Source organism: Pristiophorus japonicus, unplaced genomic scaffold (assembly GCF_044704955.1).
Source record: "Pristiophorus japonicus isolate sPriJap1 unplaced genomic scaffold, sPriJap1.hap1 HAP1_SCAFFOLD_42, whole genome shotgun sequence".
Lineage (NCBI taxonomy): Eukaryota > Metazoa > Chordata > Chondrichthyes > Pristiophoridae > Pristiophorus > Pristiophorus japonicus.
This window is the reverse complement of record NW_027254090.1, coordinates 1,836,240-1,846,091: the sequence shown is the minus strand read 5'-3', so window position 1 is coordinate 1,846,091 and position 9,852 is coordinate 1,836,240. Positions and strand designations below refer to the sequence as shown.

The window sequence follows — 9,852 nt, the reverse complement described above, 5'->3', positions numbered from 1 at the left end:
CCTCGTGTGCATTTGCTCTGTATAGTAAGGACGTATCAATGGCGATGGGAAACTGGGATTTAAACCACACGAGCATGGCCACTAGCTGAACCGACAAGAGGTACTGTATTAAGCAATGGTTGGGACAGAGATTCAACATTGTTAAAGCATCACACACTTCTCCAGGCAGCCAAGGGCAGTCAGGCATGCCCCAATATGTAGCCATACCCAGAGTAGAAGTTCGACAGAGACAATGGCAAGCTGAACGGCGATTCACGTCATTGCAAGGGACAATGCGGCCAGTAATGGGTCCATCAACACCTGTATATGGTGCACTCAAGGACAATCACGGGGCAGTCAGTGACGATCGACTGGCAAGAGACCTTTTGTTTCCAACAGCAGCTCATGTTGGAGGCGTGGAGGCACGCACTCAGCCGGACTTTGCAGAGCTGAGCAAAATACCTGCAGAAATTGCAGAAATGAACACTGGGGGAAATCGCTGGAAACTGAAGTTCAGCGAGTTCATGTGGAGCACGGATACAGTTCACACACCAGGACGGCACCGATAATGATGAACGTGCTCCTCAATGGCATCCCAGTATCAGTGGAGCTAGACACGTGGGCCAGCCAGTCCCTGATTGGTATCAAATAGTTCGAAAAGTGGTGGGCGTCCATGGCCAGGAGGCCAAAATTATCGCCGATTGACGCACAGCTAAGAACATACACAAAGGAGATCATTCCGGTGGTAGGCAGCGCCACAGTAGTCGTGACCCACAAAGTTCGCTTGCTGTCATGAACTGGAAATTTGGCGATGTCAATGCAATTTCCTCTGTGGAGCGAGTATCATGCTCACAGATCCTGGACAAATTTGACTCATTATTTCAACCCGGCACTTTCATTGGGGCCAAGGTAGTGATTCACATAAACCCGGACGCCAGGCCAGTACACCACAAGGCCAGGGCAGAACCGTATGTGATGCGGGAAACGACAGAAGGCGAACTGGACCGTCTGCTAAGGGAAGGCATCATCTCCCCAGTCGAATTCAGTGACGGGGCGAGCCAGATTGTGCCGGTGCTCAAGGCGGATGGGTCGGTCAGGATATGTGGTGATTACAAGGCCACCATCAATCGGGTGTCACCCCAAGACCAGTATCCGCTACTGAAAGCGGAGGACCTCTTTGCGACGCTATCCGTTGGCAAACATTTTTCAAAATTAGACCTGACCTCAGCTGACATGACCCAGGAGCTGGCGAGTGAGCCGAAGAAGCTGACCACCATCACGACACACAAGGGATTGTTTGAGTACAACAGATGTCGGTTCGGGATTCGCTAGGTTGCTGCGATCTTACAATGAAATATGGAAAGCCTCCTCAAGTCGATTCCAGGGACGGTGGTTTTTCAGGACGACATCCTCATCACGGGTTACGATACTGAAGAACGCCTCCACAACCTGGAGGAGGTGCTACGCATACTGGACCGGATAGGGCTGCGACTGAAAAAGGCGAAGTGCATCTTCACAGCTCCAGAGGGATAATTCCTGGGGAGGAGGGTAGCAGCAGACGGGATCAGCCCTACTGCCTCCAAAACGGAAGCGATCCAGAGAGCCACCCAGACCCCGTAACACGAAGGAGCTGCATTCGTTCCTGGGGCTCCTGAACTATTTTGGTAACTTTCTTCCCAAATTGAGCAAACTGCTGGAGCTGCTACACGTGCTCCTCCGCAAAGGTCGCGAATGTGTCTGGGTGGACAGCCAGGAAAGGACTTTTAACAGAGCACGCAATTTGTTATGTTCCAACACTCTGTTAACGCTATATGACCCATGCAAGAAGCATGTGTAACGATGCGTCGTCCGATGGTGTCGGATGTGTTGCAGCATGTCAATGCCAAGGGTCAGTTTCAGCCGGTAGCTTAGGCCTCCGGAAGTCTGTCCCAGGCAGAAAGGGGATACGGGATGGTAGAAAAGGAAGCGCTCGCATGTGTATATGCAGTAAAGAAAATGCACCAATACCTGTTTGGCTGGAAATTTGAGCTGGAGACAGATCACAAACCCCTAACGTCCCTTTTGGCCGACAACAAGGCCATAAATGCAAATGCATCGGCCCGCATACAGAGGTGGGCACTAAGGATTGCCGCCTATGACTACACAATTCGGCACAGACCGGGCACCAAAAATTGCGCCGATGCACTCAGCAGGCTCCCACTCGCCACCACTGAGGGGGCTACCGAGCATGGTGCTGAGATGGTCATGGCTGTTGAAGCATTCCGAAGTGAAGGCTCACCCGTGACAGCCCGGCAGATTTAAGTCTGGACAAATAGAGACCCGCTATTGTCTCTCGTCAAGAAATGTGTCCTGAATGGGGACTGGGCTGCCACGTACAGGGCATGTCCTGAGGAAGTTAAACTATTTCACCGGCGCAGGGATGAACTCTCGATTCAGGCCGATTGCCTACTGTGGGGAAACTGCGTAGAAACCAGATGTGCAGAGAGGTGTTCATCAGAGAACTCCACAATGAGCACTCGGGCATTGTCATGAGGAAGGCAATTGCCAAGTCACACATTTGCTGTCTAGGGATAGACGCAGATCTGGAACTTTGTGTTCGCAGGTGCAACACGTTTGCCCAGCTGACTAATGCGCCAAGGGAAGCCCATCTTAGCCCCTGGTCCTGGCCCACCAAGCCTTGGGCACGCATACATGAGGACTACGCAGTTCCTTTCAAAAATGTTTTTGGTTGTAGTCGACGCCTACTCCATAAGAAACATAAGAAACATAAGAATTAGGAAGAGGAGTAGGCCATCTTCCCCCTCGAGCATGCTCCACCATTCAACAAGATCATGGCTGATCTAGCCGTGGACTCAGCTCCACTTACCCGCCCGTTCCCGTAACCCTTAATTCCCTTAGTGGTTAAACATCTATCTATCTGTGACTTGAATATATTCAATGAGCTAGCCTCAACTGCTTCCTTGGCAGATAATTCCACAGATTGACAAACCTCTGGGAGAAGAAATTCCTTCTCAACTCGGTATTAAATTGGCTCCCCCGTATTTTGAGGCTGTGCCTCCTAGTTCTAGTCTCCCCTACCAGTGGAAACAACCTCTCTGCCTCTATTTTGTCTATCCCTTTCATTATTTTAAATGTTTCTATGAGATCACCCCTCATCCTTCTGAACTCCTCCGAGTAAATACCCAGTCTCCTCAAACTATCATCATAAGATAACCCCCTCATCTGCGGAACCAACGAGTGAATCGTCTCTGTAACCCCTCCAATGCCAGTATATCCTTTCTTAAGTAAGGTGACCAAAACTGCACACAGTACTCCAGATGCGGCCTCACCCATACCCTATACAGTTGCAGCAGGACCTCCCTGCTTTTGTACTACATCCCTCTCGGAATGAAGGCGAACATACCATTCACTTTCCTGATTACCTGCTGCACCTGCAAACTAACTTTTGGGGATTCATGCACAAGAACCCCCAGGTCCCTCTGCACCGCAGCATGTTGTAATTTCTCCCTATTCAAATAATATTCCCTTTTACTGTTTTTTTTCCCAAGGTGGATGACCTCACACTTTCCGACATTGTATTCCATCTGCCAAACCTTAGCCCATTCGCTTAACCTATCCAAATCTCTTTGCAGCCTCTCTGTGTCCTCTTTACAACTCGCTTTCCCACTAATCTTTGTGTCATCTGCAAATTCTTTTACACTACACTCTGTCCCCTCTTCCAGGTCATCTATGTATATTGCATACAGTTGTGGTCCTAGCACCGATCCGTGTGGCACACCACTAACCACCGATTTCCAACCTGAAAAGCACCTATTTATCCCGACTCTCTGCTTTCTGTTCGCCAGCCAAATCTCGATCCATGCTAATACATATCCTCTGACTCCGCGTACCTCTATCTTCGGACGTAACCTTTTGTGTGGTACCTTATCGAAAGCCTTTTGGAAATATAAATACACCACATCCATCGGTACACCTCTATCCACCATGCTCGTTATATCCTCAAAGAATTCCAGTAAATTAGTTAAACATGATTTCCCCTTCATGAATCCATGCTGTGTCTGCTTGAGTGCACTAAGCCTATCTCGATGTCCCGCTATTTCTTCCTTAATGATATTTTCAAACGTTTTCCCCACGACAGATGTTAAACTACCCGGCCTATTGTTACCTGCCTTTTGTCTGCCCCCTTTTTTAAACAGAGGCGTAACATTAGCTGCTTTCCAATCCGCTGGTACCTCCCCAGAGTCCAGATAATTTTGGAAGATTATTACGAATGCATCTGCTATAACTTCCGCCATCTCTTTTAATACCCTGGGATGCATTTCATCAGGAACAGGGAACTTGTCTACCTTGAGTCCCATTAACCTGTCCAGCACTACCCGCCTAGTGATAGTGATTGTCTCAAGGTCCTCCCTTCCCACATTCCTGTGACCAGCAATTTCTGGCATGGTTTTTGTAATTTTCAATGTGAAGACCGAAGCAAAATAATTGTTTAAGATCTCAGCCATTTCCACATTTACCATTATTAAATCCCCCTTCTCATCTTCTGAGGGACCAACATTTACTTTAGTCACTCTTTGCCATTTTATATATCGGTAAAAGATTTTAATATCTGTTTTTATGTTTTGCGCAAGTTTAATTTCGTAATCTATCTTTCCTTTCTTTATCGCTTTCTTCGTCATTGTTTGCTGTCGTTTAACATTTTCCCAATCTTCTAGTTTTCCACTAACCTTGGCCACCTTAAACGCATTGGTTTTTAATTTGATACTCTCCTTTATTTGCTTGGTTATCCACGGCAGGTTATCCCTTCTCTTACTGCCCTTCTTTTTCACTGGAATATATTTTTGTTGTGCACTATGAAAGAGCTCCTTCAAAGTCCTCTGCTGTACCTCAATTGTGCCACCGTTTAGTCTGTGTTCCCAGTCTACAATAGCCAACTCTGCCCTCATCCCACTGTAGTCCCCTTTGTTTTCGCATTGTGTGCTCGTTTGAGACATTACTTCCTCACCCTCAATCTATATTACAAATTCAACCAAACTGTGATCACTCATTCCGAGAGGATCTTTTACTAGGAGATCGTTTATTATTCCTGTCTCATTGCACAGGACCAGATCTAAGATAGCTTGCTCCCTTGTCGGTTCTGTAACATATTGTTCTCAGAAACAATCCTGTATGCATTCTATGAATTCATCCTCCAGGCGACCCCGTGCGATTTGAATTGACCAATCAATATGTAGGTTAAAATCCCCCATGATTCCTTTTTCACATGCCTCCATTATTCCCTTGATTATTGCCCGCCCCACCGATAAACTAGGCCCACCAGTGACTTTTTCCCCTTACTGTCTCTAATCTCCACCCACAATGATTCAACATTTTGTTCATTAGAGCCAATATCATCTCTCACAACTGCCCTGATATCATCCTTTATTAACAGAGCTACCCCACCTCCTTTCCCTTCTTGTCTATCTTTCCGAATTGTCAGCTACCCCTGTATGTTTAATTCCCAGTCTTCGCCACCCTGCAACCACGTTTCTGTAATGGCCACCAAAACATACCTATTTGTCATGATTTGTGCCATCAACGCATTTACTTTATTTTGAATGCTGCGTGCATTTAGGTAAAGTATTTAATACTAGTTTTTAATCCATGATTTTTAGTTTTGACCCCTCCTGCAGCCCCTTTATATTCATACATATTGTCCCTTCCTATCACCTTGTGGTTTACACTTACCCCAGTGCTACTCTGCTCTGTTGCTTCCTGCCTTTGCATTCTTTCTTGGGGTCCTGTTTATCTGCGCTCTCAACCACTCTAGCTCAGAGCCCTCTCCTGCGTTTCGAATACTCCTCGCATTGAGGCACCGAGCTTTCAGGCTTGCCTTTTTATTACACTTTGACCTTTTAGAATTTTGATGTACAGTGGCACTTTTTGGTTTTTGCCTTGGGTTTCTCTGCCCTCCACTTTTACTCATCTCCTTTCTGTCTTTTGAATCTGTCTCCATTTTGTTTCCCTCTGTCTCCCTGCATTGGTTCCCATCCCCCTGCCATATTAGTTTAACTCCTCCCCAACAGCACTAGCAAAGACTCTCCCCTAGGACTTTGGTTCCGGACCTTCCCAGGTGCAGACCGTCTGGTTTGTACTGGTCCCACCTCCCCCAGAACCGGTTCAAATGCCCCAGGAATTTGAATCCCTCCCTGCTGCACCACTGCTCAAGCCACGTATTCATCTGAGCTATCCTGCGATTTCTCCTCTGACTAGCACGTGGCATTGGTAGCAATCCCGAGATTACTACTTTTTAGGTCCTACGTTTTAATTTAGCTTCTAGCTCTTTAAATTCATCTCGTAGGACCTCATCCCTTTTTTTTACCTAAATCTTTGGTACCAATGTGCACCACTACAACTGGCTGATCACACTCCATTTTCAGAATGTCCTGCACCCGCTCCAAGACATCCTTGACCCTTGCACCAGTGAGGCAACATACCATCCTGGAGTCTCGGTTGCGGCCGCAGAAACGCATATCTATTCACCTTACAATCGAATTCCCTATCACTATCGCTGTCCCACTCTTTTTCCTGCCCTTCTGTGCAGCAGAGCCAGCCATGGTGCCATGAACTTGGCTGCTGCTGCCCTCCCCTGATGAGTCATCCCCCTCAACAGTACTCGATGTGAGGCCAACGTGATATCCGCTACACTGCAGCCCATCAAAGGGCGAGAAAGCACTGAATATAAAGGATGAGCTCACAAATATCAGGGGCAGTGCAGTCGAGTCAATGTAAACAGTCCGTTCTTATTCAGCAGTGGCATGAATGGGAGTCAGACGCCACAAAGTTTAATTAAAGACACAAATACAAGCAACACTTGAAAATCTTTTCAGTGTAAAATTTATTTGAAATGCTGCTGCGTTGAATCTGAAAATATGCACGGTGGGATTTTATCTTCACTACTGATTATATTTTGTGTGCACGGTAGGAATAACCGGTACTGTTAAATTTGATAAAAGTTGCCCCAGATTCGTGGTGTCATCGGCAATAAAGATTTTGAACCAGAAAGCTACAATACAGTGAGTAAAATGGGATATGGTTTTCGAGTTAAGATGCAAAGCACAAGACAAATGATTGAAGTATGGACTGTTCCTGAGTTAGCATTTGTTTGATTGTGCAAAAGAAGGTGAGGGGTTAATTTATGATGGCTTCCCGTGAGAGCAAAAGAAAAGTTTAAGAAGAAACTATACGGTGCCTGTCAGGTGAGCGCTGCTTCTAATACCTGGTGGGAATGGGCGGAGATTTTTAAGGCCCTTGTATTACAGAACCTTCATATAGACAAACATCTCCAGTTCACTGTGTGGGTCTGATGGAGCAACGGTAGTGTGTCTGACTTCAGATCCGAAGATTACGTGTTCAAATCACGTCGTGGTCACTTTGATTGAGTTGATAGCCCTCCAGCAACAGGTGATGTGTGTGATCCTCGTCACAGCCCGTAGAGCAGAGAATACTGAGTTACGGAGCTGCTCGATGTGAACCTCGACAAAACCACTGCTTCTGTGTCCAAACTGGGTTTCCTGATAGTCTCGTGGTTAGGATTTAGCGCTTTCACCGCCGCGGCCCCGGTTCGATTTGCGGTCAGGGAAATTGTACTTTTAATTCAAAACCTTATAAAAAAATAGTTCATCTATTTTACACATCTTTATGAATCTCCTATGCAAAAAAAAAGAACCATTGATTTAAACACCATTAATTAATTCATAAAATTCTATTGTCATATGATATATTTTGCTCTGAGCAGATGAGGAGCTTTTGTGCCGATGCCATTGGGTTTAATTCTGGTAATCTGGTGCTGAAAGTGGAGATGTTTCCGCAGTGTACCGCAAATCATAGACACCATCAGAGGAAGTCTCTCGGGATCGAGGAGGACTTGCTTCCATCCAAAAGTGAGTCCTTTGATGGCTGAACAGTCCGATAGGAGAGCCACAGACCCTGTTGCAGGTGGGACAGGCAGACGTCGAGGGAAGGGGTCGGTGGGACTGGTTTGCCGCGTGCTCCTTCCGCTGCCTGCGCTTGGTCTTTTCATGCTCCTTGCATCAAGACCCAAAGAGCTCAACGCCCTACCGGATGGACTGTCTCCACCTCGCGCGGTCTTCTGCCAGGGTCTCCCAGGTGTCAGTGGTGATGTCGCACTTTACCAGGGAGACTTTGAGGGTGTCCTTGTAACGTTTCCGCTTTACTTCTTTGGCTCGTTTACCCTGAAGGAGCTAATCATAAACACGTAAGGATTCGGGGCCGGAGTTGGCTATTCGACCCCTCGAGCCTGGTCCACCATTCAAGAAGACACTGGCAGTTTTTCAACAGCGAGATTCAACATCTGGGGCGGAGCCAACAGGCGCCTGGCTGCAATGAGTGATAAAAACCTGCGTTGGACAGAAGCCTGGCTAGCTCAGTCGGTAGAGCATGAGATTCTTAATTTCAGGGTCGTGGTTTCGAGCCCCACGTTGGGCGATTGTATTTCTTTTCATTTAATGTTGCTTTCATGGAAAACCTCTGACCGAAACGGCACAAAACAAAAATGTTCCTTTCAAAGTCATTGAACTCCGAAATTTCACCGCGCCACGAATCTCCTGAATCAGATGCCTCTAGTTTTGCCGACTCAATCCATGTCCCTTTGCAATGTTGTGCTCCCACCCACACTATGAAATGTGTCACTAACTTATCGAATAATGGAATGGTTACAGCACGGAAGGCCATTCGGCCAATCGAGCCCGTGCCGACTCTCAGCGAGTCCCACTCCCCCGCTCTTTCTCTGTAGCTCTGCAATTGTTTTTCCTTCAGACCCTTATCCAACTCCCGTCTGAAAGATAAGATTGAGTCTGCCTCCACCGCCCTTTCAAGCCGTGCATTCCAGATCCAAACCACTCGCTGCTAAATGGCCATCTCCTGTTCCGATGTGTAAAGTCTGTGAAACACGAGATCAATTCCTGCCAAACTCACAACCTTCCGAAATATAGCACCATCATTCTATTCTCGTAAAACCAGCTCCTGAAGTATCGGCCAGCTCTGTAGGTTAAAGCTCTGGTTTTATACCTAAGATTACTTTAACTGTAGTGTTGTGGTTATCACGTTTGCCATACACGCGAAAGGTCTCTGGTTCGAGCACGGGTGGAAACATTATTTTGGAGACTATTTTTGCTGTGAAATAAATTGAACAAAAGTCGCCCCAGGTTCCTTGTCGCATGAGCACTGAACATTTTAAACCAGTCTCCAACATACAGAGTGAGTAAAATAAGATAGGGGAGAAAACTTCATCAATTATTCAAAATCCTTAATTAATTAAAGTTCAGTTATTGAAGTTACCACTGTCCCTCAGTAGCAATTCTACAAAACAACGCTGTCGGTTAATGAGTGAGGAATAAAACAAATAATCTTCATCCATCCCCATCCCCCGACACACAGTTTAATTAGTTGCATGTCATTATTTTAAAGATTTTGAATGAAAGAGTTACTTTCTGAATCTGGGCTCCCTCTGTGAGCAGCGCACCACGAAACGAGCAGGAAACACATTAAAGAGTTTACCACAATTGCTGACATTTCTTAGCTTTTTTCTTGTGTTTTTTCAGCTCTTCCTCCTTTTCAGCTCCTGACAGCAGATATTGCTGTGATTAAACCTGATCACAATGCAATGTCTGTCTCACTGTTTCCCCGGTGTCAGGCAGCGATACGCCTGCTGCCCTCATTTATTTCATGTGACAGGACACAAAAGTTCAAAATCAACCTGCAGGTAGCCACACACAGCACTGAATAGGCAAGATGGCCGTTCTGTGTTCAGGTCATTGTCTCCTCTGGAGATGTGGGTTCATGTCCCACTTCTGATATTATTTTTGAACCAAA

General features: G+C 46.4%; 1 non-coding gene across 1 annotated transcript; it reads left to right on the top strand.

Annotated features, from left to right (window-relative positions):
- Positions 1-8,393: 8,393 nt before the first annotated feature.
- trnak-cuu (transfer RNA lysine (anticodon CUU)) lies at positions 8,394-8,466 on the top strand. The gene has a single exon. It is a non-coding gene; the product is annotated as a tRNA-Lys (tRNA).
- The last annotated feature ends 1,386 nt before the right edge of the window (positions 8,467-9,852 follow it).